Source organism: Poecilia reticulata, chromosome 15, assembly GCF_904066995.2.
Source record: "Poecilia reticulata chromosome 15, P_reticulata-male-v2, whole genome shotgun sequence".
In the NCBI taxonomy this organism is placed as follows: Eukaryota; Metazoa; Chordata; class Actinopteri; order Cyprinodontiformes; family Poeciliidae; genus Poecilia; species Poecilia reticulata.
The window spans coordinates 12,581,742-12,597,841 of record NC_088844.1 but is presented as its reverse complement, the minus strand read 5'-3'; positions in this window follow the sequence as shown (position 1 = coordinate 12,597,841).

Here is a 16,100-nt window from a genome sequence, read left to right as displayed (position 1 = left end):
CACGGATTTGTAACAAACGTCATTTCACAATGCGCAACATCAACAATAATTCCTTTTTCCTTGGGGTATAAATGACTTGTGACATATGCAAGTTTCTTTTAGCCATTATTCAAAATGGGAAAGACAAGAGTGAGTTTTCTATTCAAGTTAGTCTGTTGATGTTCTTGAGTCTCTAAAAACATTGTGAACTGTGACGAACAAAGCTGAACAATGACCAAGGATTTCAATCTTACCACACAATGGTTGGATGCCAGGACGTTGATTTTAAATACCACAAAAATGTACACTTTAATGTGAGACTGCTGGACTTAAAAAAATAAAATTAAATTAAAAATTGAAGGATAAACTCCGGCATGTTTCTTTAGCAACCTTCGATTAAAACAGAGGCTCACGGGAGGTCATTTGTTGTTTCATCAGCCACGGTCGTTTCTAACGTAGTCAGTGGCTGATTTTCAATTTCTAATCTCCAACATCATTATTTGAGCTTATTAAATTTGCCTGAACACCAATAATTCTAAAAAAAAAAAAAAAAAGTGACCACTAACCTAAGAGAAGTCAAATCTTTGGAATGAATTTGCAACTTGGTTCCGTGTTTCAACCCAGTAATGATCACAGTTAGCTAAAAAAACTGATGTGATCAAAAATCCATTCCTTTTTCTTTGTGAAGCACAGATTTGCAACAGGCATCATCTCGGAGCGCGCAAAATGTCATCTTGAAATCCAGTTGAAGTCCAATTTCATCTAATTCACTGCAGCCGAACAGTCTTATTCAAAGAAATTATGATCCAGTTCAATTTAGTGCTGTCAGATTCAGAGTACGGTTACATTTAAAATGCCGATTGCAACAATTTATTTTTTTTTACTTTGGTCCAATCTCTCGCTGTGAGTGTGCACTTCACTGGATGAGCAAAAGGAGATCTGCCTTTCAACAGGAAAAAAATATCTCCAGCAAAAACCAGAGAAGAAGAATCACTTTGCCTTGACTGAATTAAGGGACCAGAGAGCAGGAAAAGGAGTAGAAAGCGAGGAGAGTGTTAAGATGTAGCTGTTACCCAAATATTTCACTGAAGATAGCCTAAAGTTCACCCCAACCAGAATTAAATAGAACCATTTCGGAGGGCCCTGTCTTTTTAAAAGGCCCCACTAACCCAGAACCTTGACCCAGAAATCTTATGTAACGCACACTCAGCACATTATCTTGTCCTCATCCATACAGACAGCTGATCTTTCTGTGTTGCTGCATAATTGAGGAGCTTTTGGTCTCAAGGATGAGATCCTGAGAGCGATGGGAAAGTGTTACCTTAGACCCATCAGAAACTGATCAGACTCAAATGAGCCAACAGACAAAGTCCATCCACAGGACAGAGCTCCAATCTGTCGGAAAGCCTTTGAGTCTGCCGTTTCATAAATCTGACATTAACTAAGTTGTGCTCCACAAACAAGAGTCATTTCTACTTGTTGTAAGTGATGTGAATAGTTGAAGGGGAAAAAATAATGTAACTGTTTTCATCTCAAGGTTTTAAATACGATAGAAAAGACATTCACCTTTACTAAAATTGTTGAAACTGAAGGTATTGCAAGCACAATTTTTGAAATACCTTCAGTCCACTCTGCTTTACAACAATTCCTCAGTTCACAGAATGTCAGTGTATCGTTATGGATCATTGTCCTGAAGAAGGTTTGATTTCAGCCAACCTTGAGTTGTGGAACAGGTGGTTTCATACATGTCTCAAGCCCACTAGTTTACATATGAGTCCATGGTGGATTCAGTCAGTGAAAGATGAGCTGAGGCTCTGTGACGACACATCAAGCCCACATAATCACTCACCACTACCGTGCTTGAGAGAGTTGAAATTTCTTCTCTTGTCTCATTTTTACAAATAATTTTTTTTTTCTCCTGGGGTTTTGCTGCCATATAAAGGTGGGTTTGTACTAGAAAGTTTTCCAAACGATCCACATTTCTTCAGTATTTTTCTAATTTAACTGTCATGAACTTTAACTTTACACTCCACAAACTCAGGTTTGTAGAGTGTGAAATTGAGCTCTTGGGCTATTTGCAATTTCTCCGACCGGTGGATGACAGGACTCTGGTTTGAATTCACCAGGAAGCCCGTTTCTTAGTGGTTTTCCACTTGTGAACAAGCTTTTTTTCTGCAGAATGACAGATGTCAGGTGGTTTGAAAATTGCCTTTTGACCCAAAGTCTCAGATTGATGAGCGGCAATAATTTCCTCTCATTGTTGAAGTCTTCCATGCATTATGTTCAAAGGACTTTTATAGAAACAGTCCCACTAAGCTGAAAATAAATAAGTCTGTTCTTTTTTTTAAATCAAATAATCATCAACATTGCACTTGAACAGGGTTTCCATTTTGGCTTTGCCTTTTGTTTTGTAAATAATAACTTCATTAAATTGACCCGAGGCTAGATTTTAATGTTTTAGAAACGTGTTAAGACCTGATCCTTGTTTTCTATCCTGATATGCAAAACCCCAGAACCGGTTCTTCCCCTGCTGTGACCCATTCCCTCTCACACGACACAGAAAATGCATTGAGATTCAGCTCACAGGTTAGAAATGAGCCGCAATTGATTACCAATAGATCAATAAATTGGACAGTGAATGGGGGCCCATTACTAACCATTTAAAACTAATAGCACTTTGATTGCCTCTTTCGCCCTGCTTTTCACTCAGCTCAGTAGAAAAGCGTCTGCCATCCGACACACGGCGGGATCAATCCTCCAAAACGGAAAAGATCAACTGTGAGAACATGCAAACACAAAAACAGGAACGCGGCTGTCAAACTCCACAATTACGTTCTTTGCGGGTTTAAAACCAACAAGTGCAATTTCCTACTTGACACTAATATCCTGCCTGTTGACACAATTTTCCTGACCCCTTGTGTTTGTTTTGTAACGAGAGAAAGGGGCACATGACAGCAAAGTACGTTCAGACATAATTGCCCCTTCCTCTCTCAGTCGTCGAGATGGACAGTAATGAGTGTTTATTTTGTCTCTCCGTTCCCTCTTTGTGCCATGGGGCGGTAAAAGAGCGCCATCATAGTCAGCCGCTTAGCATAGCTCATCTCCCTCTTGTAGAAGTTGCAAAAGCTGCCAAACAGGGGTAAGAAAGTGAGTCTGAGATTTTAGATTCACACAGTGCCTTGGGACAGCATTTAAACTTCTGAAGTTTTATATCGTTTGACGCGAAAACAAACTTCAGTGTTTTTTTCTTTGTTTTTTTATTGGGCTCTTATGTGATTATGGATGGATTCATCACCTCAATTCTGTGCAGCACAAAATTTGTTCTGCAGCAACATCTGCAAACAGTGACTTTGAAATTTGTTGTCAAAAAGTCACACGCATGAGTCCTCGATTTGATTCTGGAAGACTGACGGGAGAGTTTGTGATCGCACATTTTATTACAACACAAAAACATTTGTTTTTTGTCTTTTTTATAAGGTGCTGTAGAGTTTTTGTATTTATCTGCTATATTGTATCTATGTTGTTTTGACAAAGGAAGCAGTTCTTGACTTACCCTGTTATGTTGACAAAACTATTTTTTGAAAACTAATACACATGGCTTGTTAATCTGTTTTACAACACTGGGTTATAGAAGCACTAAAGCTCCCTCCACTTTTAAATTATTTATCTGGCACCATCTTGCACACTTTATATAAAGAATAACGGGAGACAGATTTGAAGACAATCTGTTGACAATTTGCAGTCCTAAAATACTGCGAGAATGCGGCAACTGGATGATCGTTAGCAGCTAACGATGCTAAAGCCACATCAGAGCTTTTTATCACTTCTTAAACAAGTCGCTGCATTTCATAATCTCATGTTCAAAGATTTACTGAGATTTTTCAGCACTATGTAGTTCTGTACTGATCAAGGTTTTTTTAAAAGCACAATCTGTAATGTGTGAAAGATTTCATTTGTTTTTGAGCACAAAAATAGGAAATCCTCATTTTCCCACAGAGCTAAAATCTTGTCTCGTCTCGCTCTTGTGAACCGAATATTGCACATCACCTCATGTCATGAATTGGATGCACTCTCTTATACACCTAGTAACAAATAAGTGTCCAAACAGATCTGCTTATGCAAAGAAGTTTATGAACATACAATGCCATACTTCACGTACGTAGAGCTTCGGTGTGTCAAATACGTCCAAATCATAAAGTCAAACAAAACTCCTTGAGGACTTTCCATCTTTTTCTCCCACACAGAACAAAAATGTGATAGATCACTGGGCAGCATCAATCCCTAATGGGCCTCTTAAAATTGGACTCTTAATACATCAAGTATCCACAGTAACCCCTCGACAACTCTATCTTCCTCACGTCTTAACGCAGCCCTGCAGTCCTCAGGGCACCCAGGAAAATTAACCATTTAATAGCAATAAATAACAGAGTCTGACTCAAGGGGACCTCAAATCACTCTTTCCTTTCAGACACTTGCACACAAAACAAGGAGCAGCCACATATGCCGGCTTAACAGCAAACAGTCCAGTCAAATCAGTGTGACAGAGAAGGAACGCCATCTGTGACTGAGGTTGATTTCTCAGTCACGTTCCAGTTAAACATAAAGGAAATTTTTTGTTTCACAAAATCCGAGATGCTGCAATCTTTATGATTGAGCTGCCTTAAATGTCACTTGAGAATCAGCAACAAATTCACAGCAAGAGTAAAGGTAGTTGAGTTTTAAAAAAGGCATGTTTAATTGCACTTCAGTCCAAAATTTAGATCATGAAATATATGTATTCAACCAAGAAGCTTGTTTCTAATTGTAAATTATCTATAAATTACTTGTATTTGTGTAAAAAATCTATTTCTGTTTAGCAGAGGGCCTAAGTGACACTCTTTATGAAAGTAATGACAGAAATATATAATGAAAATATATCTTAAATCTCATGATTGTCACACTTCTTCTGTAAATTCAGTGAATACATCTGTATGTAATCACAAAAACTAGCAGTGATTAACTCATCCACTAACCATGTCATAGACTTAATTTATTGGTTAAGTAAAGAGACAAGACAAATTGACACAAAGATTAAATCTAAGTTCGGGGAAATTCTGAAAGGAATTGAGAATGAATGTTCCGATTATCTTTATCTGATCAAAAGTTTAGCTTCTTCAAGTTGTCTTTATTTCAGAGGTGAACTTCACTTTCTAGACTTCTTCAATCTCCTTTTAACAAAACTGAGGCCTTCAAGGATCATACCTACTTTCACTAATGTATGTAAAAATGTGGCAAACTGCGTATTCTTATACATGTATGTCCTCCACTTTCCAAAGTACTTTTTTATCCACTACTTTGTGCCGGTAAAGACTATAAAACAATTTCATGTTTGTAGCTGTAATGTCGCAACGTGTTGGAAAGCCCATTTCACACCGATGGGAACGTCACAAGAAACAGTGAAGGTTTCTTCATGGGATATGAGGTTCAAACTTCCACATTTCAAGACTAAAACTTCTACTAATCTACAATCACTGAAACTAGAGCTGAGCCAGGATTTTGTGTTTTATAATATAGCTTTTTTTTCTCCACTCATCAGATATCCAGATTAATATATTTTCTGCCAGTAAAACACCAGTTGCAGTAAAAGGTCTTTACTTGTATTTCTGTTTGACATTGTACATTCGGCGCTGGATTTCATATTAGTGCAAGATGTAGCATTGATTACTTGAAAATCCCAAGCACAAATCACATCCAACCCCCGGCGCCCTGCAACAGGATAGAGCCGCCTTTACGCGCTCATGGATAGGGGACAGTTACTGACCAATTGATTCGATCTGAAGGAGGGGGCATTCGTTTTCCCCACAGCGGAAAAGACCTTGACTGTAAGTCTGGCAATCACTCCACCATCTTACCTCCAACTACAACTGCCTCTAATACCCAACTGTGTCCTCAATCTCCACTCCAATGGGCCCTAGTATGCAACTGTTCCGTCAGCGGCGTTATGTATTCGGCTTTCTATTTCACTTTAATAGGGGAGAAATTGCCAACATATTCTTTTACAGCCCCCTGGTACCATTAGAAAGCCACCTGTCATTTGGATTATTTATGAAAAACTATTTCATGCTTACTTACATTTGCTGCTTATTTTCCCCCAGTGTGACCTGCAGGAGATTTAGTTCCATTTTGAAAGCCTTAAAGCCAATTCTTTATGTCTGCAGGTCAGCCTTCTCAATTGAGTTGAGATTGAAATACTAGTGTGTAGTGGGGGAAAAGTATGGCAAGAGGAAACCAATAGTCTTTTAGTGTGTAGGTGGGGGCTGTAGTAAAAAGGAAGAAAGGGAAAGAGGGAATAGTGAAAGAGGTGAAACAACAGAGGGGTGAAAGAAGGTGATTTCAGGTGGATATGGAACGGGAGACGAGGCAGCTGCAGAAATACGAGGCAATGCAAATGTAGCAGTAAAAGTGGAAGAATGAATGGCACACAAACATCCGGCTGCTCCTGAGCTGCGACGGTAACAAGGGCTAGAAAAAAAAAAAAGAAGAAAAAAAAATCAAAAAACTGAGTCAGCGAGTTGGCTTTGAAAGTAAAAACAGAGAGAACATAAACCAAAAGTGGTCTTAAATCTGCAAGCTTTTATATTTCATCCAAAAACATGTCAAAACCCTTCTCATGCTCGGTGTTTCACAAGGACAACAATGATAAAATTAGCTGCTAGGTTTCCCCCTCGGTGTTTAAAAGCACTTGGATTTACAGTTATGTCTGTTCAAAACTGCTGGAAATCTTTTTATTTTAAGATATGATGTTCATCAAAATAAAGTCAAAATTTCCTTGAAACATTCCTAATGTATAAGAGATTTTCTGTCCCAGCTAGAAAATCTCAAGTAATCCAGGCACAAAAAAACTGACACATGTATGATGAGAAAATAATAAAAGTACATTTTTGTTTTTTCTCACCCCACTTTTTAAAGTAATTTAAAATTATATTTTAAAAAAAAACTTTCTTGTATGATTTGACTTTGATGGCACACATTTCTTGAACTAATGTACAATTATCTTAGTTAGAAACATACCTAAATACTTGAATAATAGCAACATTTGTGCCTCTAATTTAGCATTACATGAAGAGGAAAAGCAGCTATTCACATGACATTAGAAAATATCATTAAGCCATATGCCAACATCATATCCAGACTGCAGATCCGCCATCTTTGGTCTAATGTGTCCCCCTAACAAATGCAACCATGAAGATCAGCAGAATAGGACACATTTATTCAAAGTTTTGAAATCATCATTGAAATCATCAGAAACATTAAATTTAGCATCTGTTCCTAATTAAAGATAAAATTAGCATCAGTTTTCAACATATTATGATCTGTAATCAGACGTATTCAACCTAGCAACCAAATCGTTTTAAAAATAAAAAAAACTTAAATGAGTTCCTAAATAGTAAGTGTTTGACATTTTGATAGTTTGAATGCCTTGATGCTAACGGGATTTAAGTAAATATTTTAAATTCAATAATGACATTTGTAAAAAAACAAACAGCGTGCGACTATTAAGTGGTTGAGTGAGCATAAGTGAATGAAGTCTTATGTGAAATTAAATGTTTTTTGAATGTGAGCGCAACTTTCCTGTTTAAGGATAGAATATGTATTAATCATTTTTGCTATATATATATATATATATATATATATATATATATATATATATATATATATTTATTTATTTATATTTTTTTTTCCCATTTTCTCAGTACTAGGTATTTCATGTAGAACAGCACACAGTGAATTGAAAATCTCTTTAAAAAGTGTATCTTTGATTCTTGAGCAAAACTAATCAAATTATCGGTTCGTTTATTTCGTGCTTACTTTGTCCTCTGATTCTGGAATGACCCGCCTGCACTCATTATCTCATAATATGTAAGATGGATTCAACGTGAAACTCGCACACACATGCCTCTGATTGAGGCTTGGCTCAGGTTTTATACAGTGACCTTAATAAAGTGTGGCGTGGCCGCACAGGTTTGTCACTGTCACAGGTAAATGATGTAATTAATGAGGGTATAGCGGAGAGGATGGGAGCTGGAGTGTTTTGCTCTTAAACACCTCTCCAGCTGACTGGGTTTGGGAAGGCCCAGCTGGACAGAGCCAGCAGATCGATGCAGGGGTCAGGGGTCAGTCAACCCTCCTATTATGGCCGAGGTAGCTCCCATCATCGTCTGGCTAACGATGCCCGCAGGACAGCCGGAAAAAAGGAGGAACTGCAGGGAGAGGACTCAGATTTAGAGGCTTAAATCTGCATCGACCCTGAAGATGTTTAACTTCTGAAGGGATGTTTTCCATCTTTATTCTAAAAACCGGTTTTGAGCTAAAATGATAAAATATGTCACATTGTTAAACTGCAAAACACGTTTTGTGTCTCTTTTTAACAAATGAAACCTCCATGGGCTTGTTTTTTTTTTTTCTTCAGTTAAGGTGATTTATTTTGTAAAAAGAAAAAAAAACAGCAATCATTATCATTGCCAACAATCATTCCCAAACAAAGACAAGTCTTCGCAGGAAATCCATGTGGATTATTTGTCAAAGGTTTTTTACCAGTTCACTTGAAAATAATTTATCTTAATTAACTTCTTAATTTAATTTAATTTAACTTGATTTTATTAAATTTTTTTAGCCAGGACTGCTGATATTTGAAACTGCATGAGTGGGTGGAAATTTGTCCTCAAAAAACCTAAAGTCCAATTGGGACTGACGGTTTCTGACTAATTCATTTTCTCATATAACAGATTCATCTGAATCCAAGCTGATCATTTAAAATACCCCTCAAATTCCTTAGGACCCTGATTTTTTCTTTATTTTTTTATTTGCAGGTCCTCCACTGAACACAGTTTTGTTCTTGATGGTGATGCATTATTAAAATTACAGCAGAGGAACATGGGAAATCGTTCCTGGCCAGATTGCATTAGATCAATATTCTCAAAGAGCAAAGAGCTCATTAATCTAAAACTTCCTTCACATTAGATGCATTTACCAACGCAGACCACTAACTCTTCAGTCAAAAGAGTTAGGCACCACAACAAATCAAACCTCAGGTTTTTTTTCTAAGATCCTTGTTTCCCTCACAGCCATGAACTTTTCATGTCATACCAAAAAATGTTAAACATTGTAGTTGTTTCAAAAGAGTTGTAGATTGCTTTAAATGACAACTTAATATCTGAAACATACCGTAAAATAATAACTCAAAATAAAGATGGAGTACGCAACAATTATTGATCAAATTTAACTAAAAATGAGAAGAAAATATCAAATGAACATACTGCTATGATTTAATGGTGTAGGTGAATATCTAGAGGCTAATCCTTTTTTAAGGGCAAATGTACATTTTTAAAATAATTAATTATTTCATAATTGAACACCCGATTTGATGCTCACCTTTTCTAAGCATACTCGTATGTGCGTCACCAATTTAGCTTCACAAAATTTCAAATTCACTTCAGTATCAAATTATAGCACATTTGGTTTGTTGGACAATAAAGACAAAAAGTGAAAAGTCTACACCATCTTTTAGTCCTGGATAGAAAAATAGAAAACAAATAAAACTTTTATTTTATTTAGAGATATTGTGGAACTTTGTGATCAACAAAACTCCATTGCTCAATAGATCTGCAGCTTGATGTATTTTACCAGAAATTCTCTTCCTTGTCAAATTAAAGCACCTTCGCTGTGCAAGTCCTTAAGAAAATATATTACATTATTTTAAGAAAACCAATGTTCTATCTATTTACAAAAAATATTAACATAAGTATAATAAAAAGTGCGTTAAGTGTTTTTCTGTCCTCATAGGAGAATCACACCAAGTTCTTTTAAAAATGAACTGCATGACACAACAGATGTCATGCAGTACGTGACAATGAAATGCTTGATAATTTTCAAAATAATTTAAAGAACAATTTTTATTTTTTTTCTCACCTCCAAAACTAAATCTATTTATGTTTAAATTCAACTATTTTGAAATGCTACTCTGACTGCAACGCAGTTTGACACACACATCATCACATATTACTCCATGGTGTTTAAGGATGTGCTAGTGGATGTGCTATATATTATCTTCCAATAGACAGGCTGATCCATTACCAGCCTTCTCACGGCACAAGTGTAATGCTCGTATTAGGGCAACTGTGCGTTCAGAGGTATCATTCGGGACAATGAGCTATGGCCAGAAAGTGACAAGGCAGAAAAATGTCCCCACTTTTCCGGCTGTACAAATGACGTTTGGCCACGATAACTCACGACCGGACACTTCATTTCAAGTTGGGAGCCAGCCGGCCAGTCACAAGCTATTATACCATCTACTTATTTGTGGGCCGTGGTTTTGGTAGTGGGAGCCATCAAATAAATACTGCTAAAATGCCACTTCACTCAAAAATATTGGCCAATTCTTTCTTGGCCGTGACTGGGGCCTGGATAGCGACCTGTTTCTGATGGCATAAACCTCCGAGAGTCAGGTGGTCGAGGGGCCGGCATTCATCACTCCATGAAACTGCCACGAGCCGCCGCTTGGATACATATGCAAGTGAATGCGGCTGCCGCCGGTTTGCTTGGAGCGATGCTAAGAGCTTAATAGTCAAATGAATCGATTACCAATAAATCACGGGGGAATTGCTTGCTTAGAGGAATAATCACTCATTGATGAAGATGAAATGGCTGCGAATAGATTTCAAGAATGACAATCTTTGAGGAGTAATAGTATAATTTGTCACTTGTGACAGTCGCTTTGATTGTTCCTGATATTTCTGCCTGTTGGGAATATTGGAAAGAATCTCGCTGGGTTTGTTGCAGCCAGTCTGGTGCGTGCATGTGTGTGTATGTGTGTGTGTAGCTGAGTGGTACTTCAATATGAATGTAGGGCAGTGATACCCTGCTTAGACTTCCTAATGTGACAGCAGCTTTACTGCGCGTCGGTTCATAAAATCCCACCATATCTGTTCACCCCTGTTATTAAATGAGCATTTAGCGCACCGCTGTCTGTGAATGTGTGACACAGAGACAAAGATGATGTGTGAATAACCTCATTTGTTTTGTGCGCGAGTGAAGTAATGACAGTAGGGCAGAACAAGATCAGCATGGAAACTAGGTTGAGGCCAGAAAAAAAATGTTGTGAAGGATTGCAATCAAACAACTTAAACCTGCAGAACTTAGTGTAGTGTGTATTTATATTCAATCCCCTTTACTCAAATAACCCCTGAATAAAATCCAGTGCAACCAACTCCCTTCAGAATAACATGGTGACGACATGGGAAATAACTTTAAAAATTAGTCAAGTAAAAGTTGGTTAGGCTTAAGACAGGTTCAGGTCATAAAATATAATCTCAGATTGCAAAAAGTATGGTACACCTGTAAATCTAAACCCAACATGGGGATCAGAGAAGTAGCCAGAAGGCCTATGGGAACTCTGGAGGAGCTGCAGAGATCCCATCACCCATTAATGGAAGACTTAATAAATCTGGCCTGTATGAAAGAATGACCTGGAAAAAGCCATTGTTGAAAGAAAGCCACAGGTAGTCCTGTTCGGTGACTGCAAGAAATCTTGAAAGGGACATGCAGACATGTGGATCAAAACTTGACGTTTTGGCCTTTTTGGCTTTGACCACACTAACCCCTAAAGGCCGATCCTGGGACAAAACCTGTACGAGGACACAAAAGACTTCAGACTGTAGTTCAACTCCCAGCAGGGCGACAGAATCCCAATAAAATACCCTGAAACGACAAAATGACACATTTAAAGTCTATAAATACAATCCACCATAGGCCAATAAGATGTCTCGCTTTCCACCGAGTTGACACATCTATCAAATGATAAAACCTTCGTCTTCGCAGGAAAGATTAAGTTCAGCTGGGAAATAGTAGAACCTTTCCTATGAGCCATGCAGGAAATTAATCAAGGAAATGGGGTTTTGGTGCACCTATATCACATCTAATCTATCCTTTGTCCACATGTAGCCGCCTCCAAGCCCCACCAATCGAGAGCGACACGCTGGTTTTATGAAAAGCCACTTGTTCTCTGCATAATTGGGGGGTCTGACTGCTGAGTTAAATGGGAGGCGGAGGAGGAGGGAGGGCCAAGTCTTGTTTGCCCATGTAAAGTGTGATCCAGATAATAGCATTCTCATCAAAGGCGGCAATTACATTCATTACACCGGAGCAAGGCGCGCCTGCAAGGAAATTAAGTGGTGAGAGGAAAGAAAAGCTTAATATATACCTCCTTTATCCTACCCACCCCACCTCTCAGTTCTTTTTCAAATTCTCCACGTGGAGCAGGAGACCTCAAGAAAAGAAACAGTCTCAGTCAAAGGAGAATAAATCTCCAAGCCTCCCCTTCACTTTTCTGCTTCCAAGAGGCTCCTGTCTGCTGTTACTATGGCTGCACTTGTCTGGGATTAAAAAGCTTTTCCAGGAGGGTGATCTCCGAGACAGCTTTCTACGCAAGCATAACAAATGGCACGGAGTCTCACAAAACTGCTAAAGACCTTCTTTAAATTAAATTCTAATTTCTTTCAGCGAAAGGAGGAGTAAATTAATTGTCCAGTGTAGTGTTAAACAACAAGAGGCCTTTAAATCAAGTGATTAAGGGGAGAAGGGAATCTTGCCAGAAAGGCCTTTTAAATGCGAATCGGAGCAAGTGGATAACACTGTCAGCCTCTCAGAGACAGGTGTTGTCCCCGGGTTGGTTCTGTATCGTCTATTGTTATAATAATAATAATAATAATACCCATATTTATTTGCTTAAATCATGTCGGCGTGCCAAAGTTTTACTGCTAGGAGCAGGTTTTAGGAGGACTTCCCTCTGCAGTAATCTGCGACAACACGTTTTTGGGGACCCAAAATAGATTTTTTTTTTTTTTTTTATAAATTAATGTTTTGCAAGCAGGACTGTACAGTGAAGCCGTTGTAGCACTATTGCCTTGCAAGCAATAAGGTCCTGGGCTTGAGTCCTGGCCATGGTTCTCCTGAGGATCCATCCTCCTACAAACTATAAACATAACTTTCAGGTTAAGTGTTCTCTCTAAGCTGCCCTTCTAGGCGTGAGTCCACATGTGTCCATATGTGTTTTATGGGTTTTCCAACAAAATCTACAAGCCCATGTTGCTGTGATATGTTTTAACCTAAGAGGACATGGGGGGTGAATTTACATGTATTTACAGCACATACAAAACTCTTTCAGGGCACAAATGAGATGTGATTTTTTTTACTTCTCGTTTTGTGAAAGAGCGTCTAGCACCCCCAAGTGGAAGACGCCCTGGGTTTGGAGCCATAGTGTTCAAAAACCTCCACTTTTTGCACACTTGAACCTTGTAAGGGCATGACACCAAAACTGGTTTGAGTCCAATGACCCGAATCAAGTCTATTCCTTTAAAAAAAAATCCACATTACTGTGTAACCGACTGATTTATGAAACTGTTTTAAATTGATAACCTTTTGAAAACTTTTTAGTAACTCCAAAGGCATATTTCATGTGGGGGAAAAAAACATACCTGTACTGCAAAGAGTCACATACTGGATGCAATAAGAGTATAACCTGCTACCAGTCTCATTAGCAGAGCAGCTGCCCTTTAGCGGAACAGCTTAATGTATCTGGAATTGAACAAGTCATGAATGCAAAATTAAGTTTGACCCAATGCTCCCCTTTAGTATTTTTAGGCTCAATAAATCATTCCTTTAGTCAAGAGGCCACAATGATTTGAAACCTCTGGAGATTCGCAGTTTTAAATGCGACCGAAGATTAGTGGCTCAATAATTTCTGCGGCAGGATTTTTTAAAAAACAAAACTATTGAGACAAATTAGACCACCGCAATGGGAAGTGTGCTCTTTTGTCTTCTCGTGCCCACAAATCACCATGGCTGCTTGTAAATTATTCAGGAGGTTCAGGCCTCGGTAGAAACCTGAGCATAATTAAAATGCAATAAAATAACATTAGCGAGGACAGGCTGTTGGAGGGTGATGTAACTGGCTCTACTCGTGGCCGAGGTTCACCGGATAAGGTCGACTGTCCTTTGGTTCCGCAGGTGCAAGAACCTTCCAGAATCTTGGCAATGATGAGACGTTCAAGACACAGCCTTAATTAGTGTAATCTCACCTTATGCGCCATAACATCCCGGATGTGCTGGCTTCTCAAAGTGTTAATTCAAGCAGAGTGGGCGAAGCCATTTTCACTACTGGTGCGTGTGCGCCATCTGGTGTCCAAAGTCTTTACTGTACCAGAGAGCGTGGAGAGCTACTTGAACTTACCAAAGAATTGCTGCTCAAACGGTAAAAATCCTGCTCATTTTACATAAGAATGACCTACTGTAAAGATCCGATGGTAGTCAGGTAGATGAACCTAAAAATGAACTCTAAATGAACAGCTCAAATTGCAAAGTAAAGATGCCAGCAGGCTTTTGTTACTCCTGTGACATGCATGCTCTTGATGGTAGCAGTTGTTGAGGAGTAAAAGGATACAGTAGTCTCCATCTAATTGGCCGTTTATCATCTTCTCCTCGGTGGTTTTCCTACAAGTTTGACACAAATGGGGCAACATGATCTTCACTGTGCACTTAACTTGTTAATTATTGATTGTGATCAAATTTGAATGAATCTGTCAGTGGCCTCTGGACGTATTGCTATTGCCGTGCCTCATTTGACACTTGAGTATAATTACAAACTGTACATCTGAAAGTGTGTCATGTCTTATGGTATGTGGATGACAGGCTATCGGTTAATTTCATCAGCTGGTGACAAGAGATGGGTGCTTCCACTTCTCTGTGAAAAATGACACCGAAGGTAATGAACAGAGGATAAGGATCAGGAAATAATTACCTGTGTATATATTTCAATATAAAGAGGACACTTAACTGACAGACGTAAGCAGGACGGTGCATAATTTTGCATATTAGTTGATCTTTTACACAGTTTGTCCTATCACAACTACAAACTTTGATGTATTTTAGTGAGACATGGTGAGACTTTCGGTGATAGACCACAAAAAAACTAGATGAAAGATTTTAAGGGATAAACGTTTTACTCTTTTTATTCAAGTCAAAATCTGAAAGGTGCAAACCATCATTGAATGCAGAACTCTTTCTCGGTTGTCTTTCACCTTATAGAACACCTTGGTGATTGCTTGGTGATACCACATTCAGTTTAATTGACAAACTCATTCTGTGGTTATTTTCTTATCAGTTTGAACAGTCCAATGTTTGGATGATGTAAAAAACTATGTAAAATGTATAACCAAGCACATTCTTCTCTAAATAAAAGCAAAATCACTGGTTTAAAAGGGAAAGAGATGTGTAAACATGGACCTAAGGTTGCCAAAGGGGGGCAACATAGTGAGTAAGAGAGATGTCTCCTCTGTCTAAAGCCTTGTTTCTTAAATCGAGGCCAATCTCTGCCTCAAGTGGAAGTTTCAAGTTTCTTGGTGTCCTGCTCACAAGTGAAGGTGGGGCAGAGCAGGAAATAAACAGATGGGTTGGAGCCATGCCCTCAGTAATGTGGATGCTGCTTTGATTAGTTGCCGTGAATAAAGATCTGAGCCAAATGACTCTTGATTTACAAGGTCTCCGGCAGAAGCAGCAGAAATGATCTTCATTCGTATTAGGGAAAGTGGACTTGGCCTTAGACTTGAGTAGAGGAACACTGTGATCCAAGGAGAGTTAATATTAGAGCCCCTACTCCACCCCGTCAAAAAGAGTCAGCTAGGTGAACGAAGAACCACAACTTTCTTGGGATGATCTATTTCTTCTGGCCAGGGTACACACTGATCTCACAGGGAGCTGGAGAATGTTGTTGAGTAGAGGGCTGTATGTCCCTCCACATAGATAAGCAGAAGACAATCATTGGTGCCAAGCAACTGCAACAATGCTACTTTACCTTCAAAGACGAAAATGATCTATGCTATAAAAAAATACGTGACATGACACTTGACACAATGGGTTTGTAGAGTATAACTTTACCAGGGCAAGGTTCTGACATTCCCAAGAAAATTTTATGTTGCATTTTTTTCAACATCTCTAGAGCAACTAAATTAAAAAGGGGTGACTCACACATCCTTCGCCAGTTTCCTCTCTGACAAACTCTTTACAGCGTTTCCATTTCCCATGAGCAA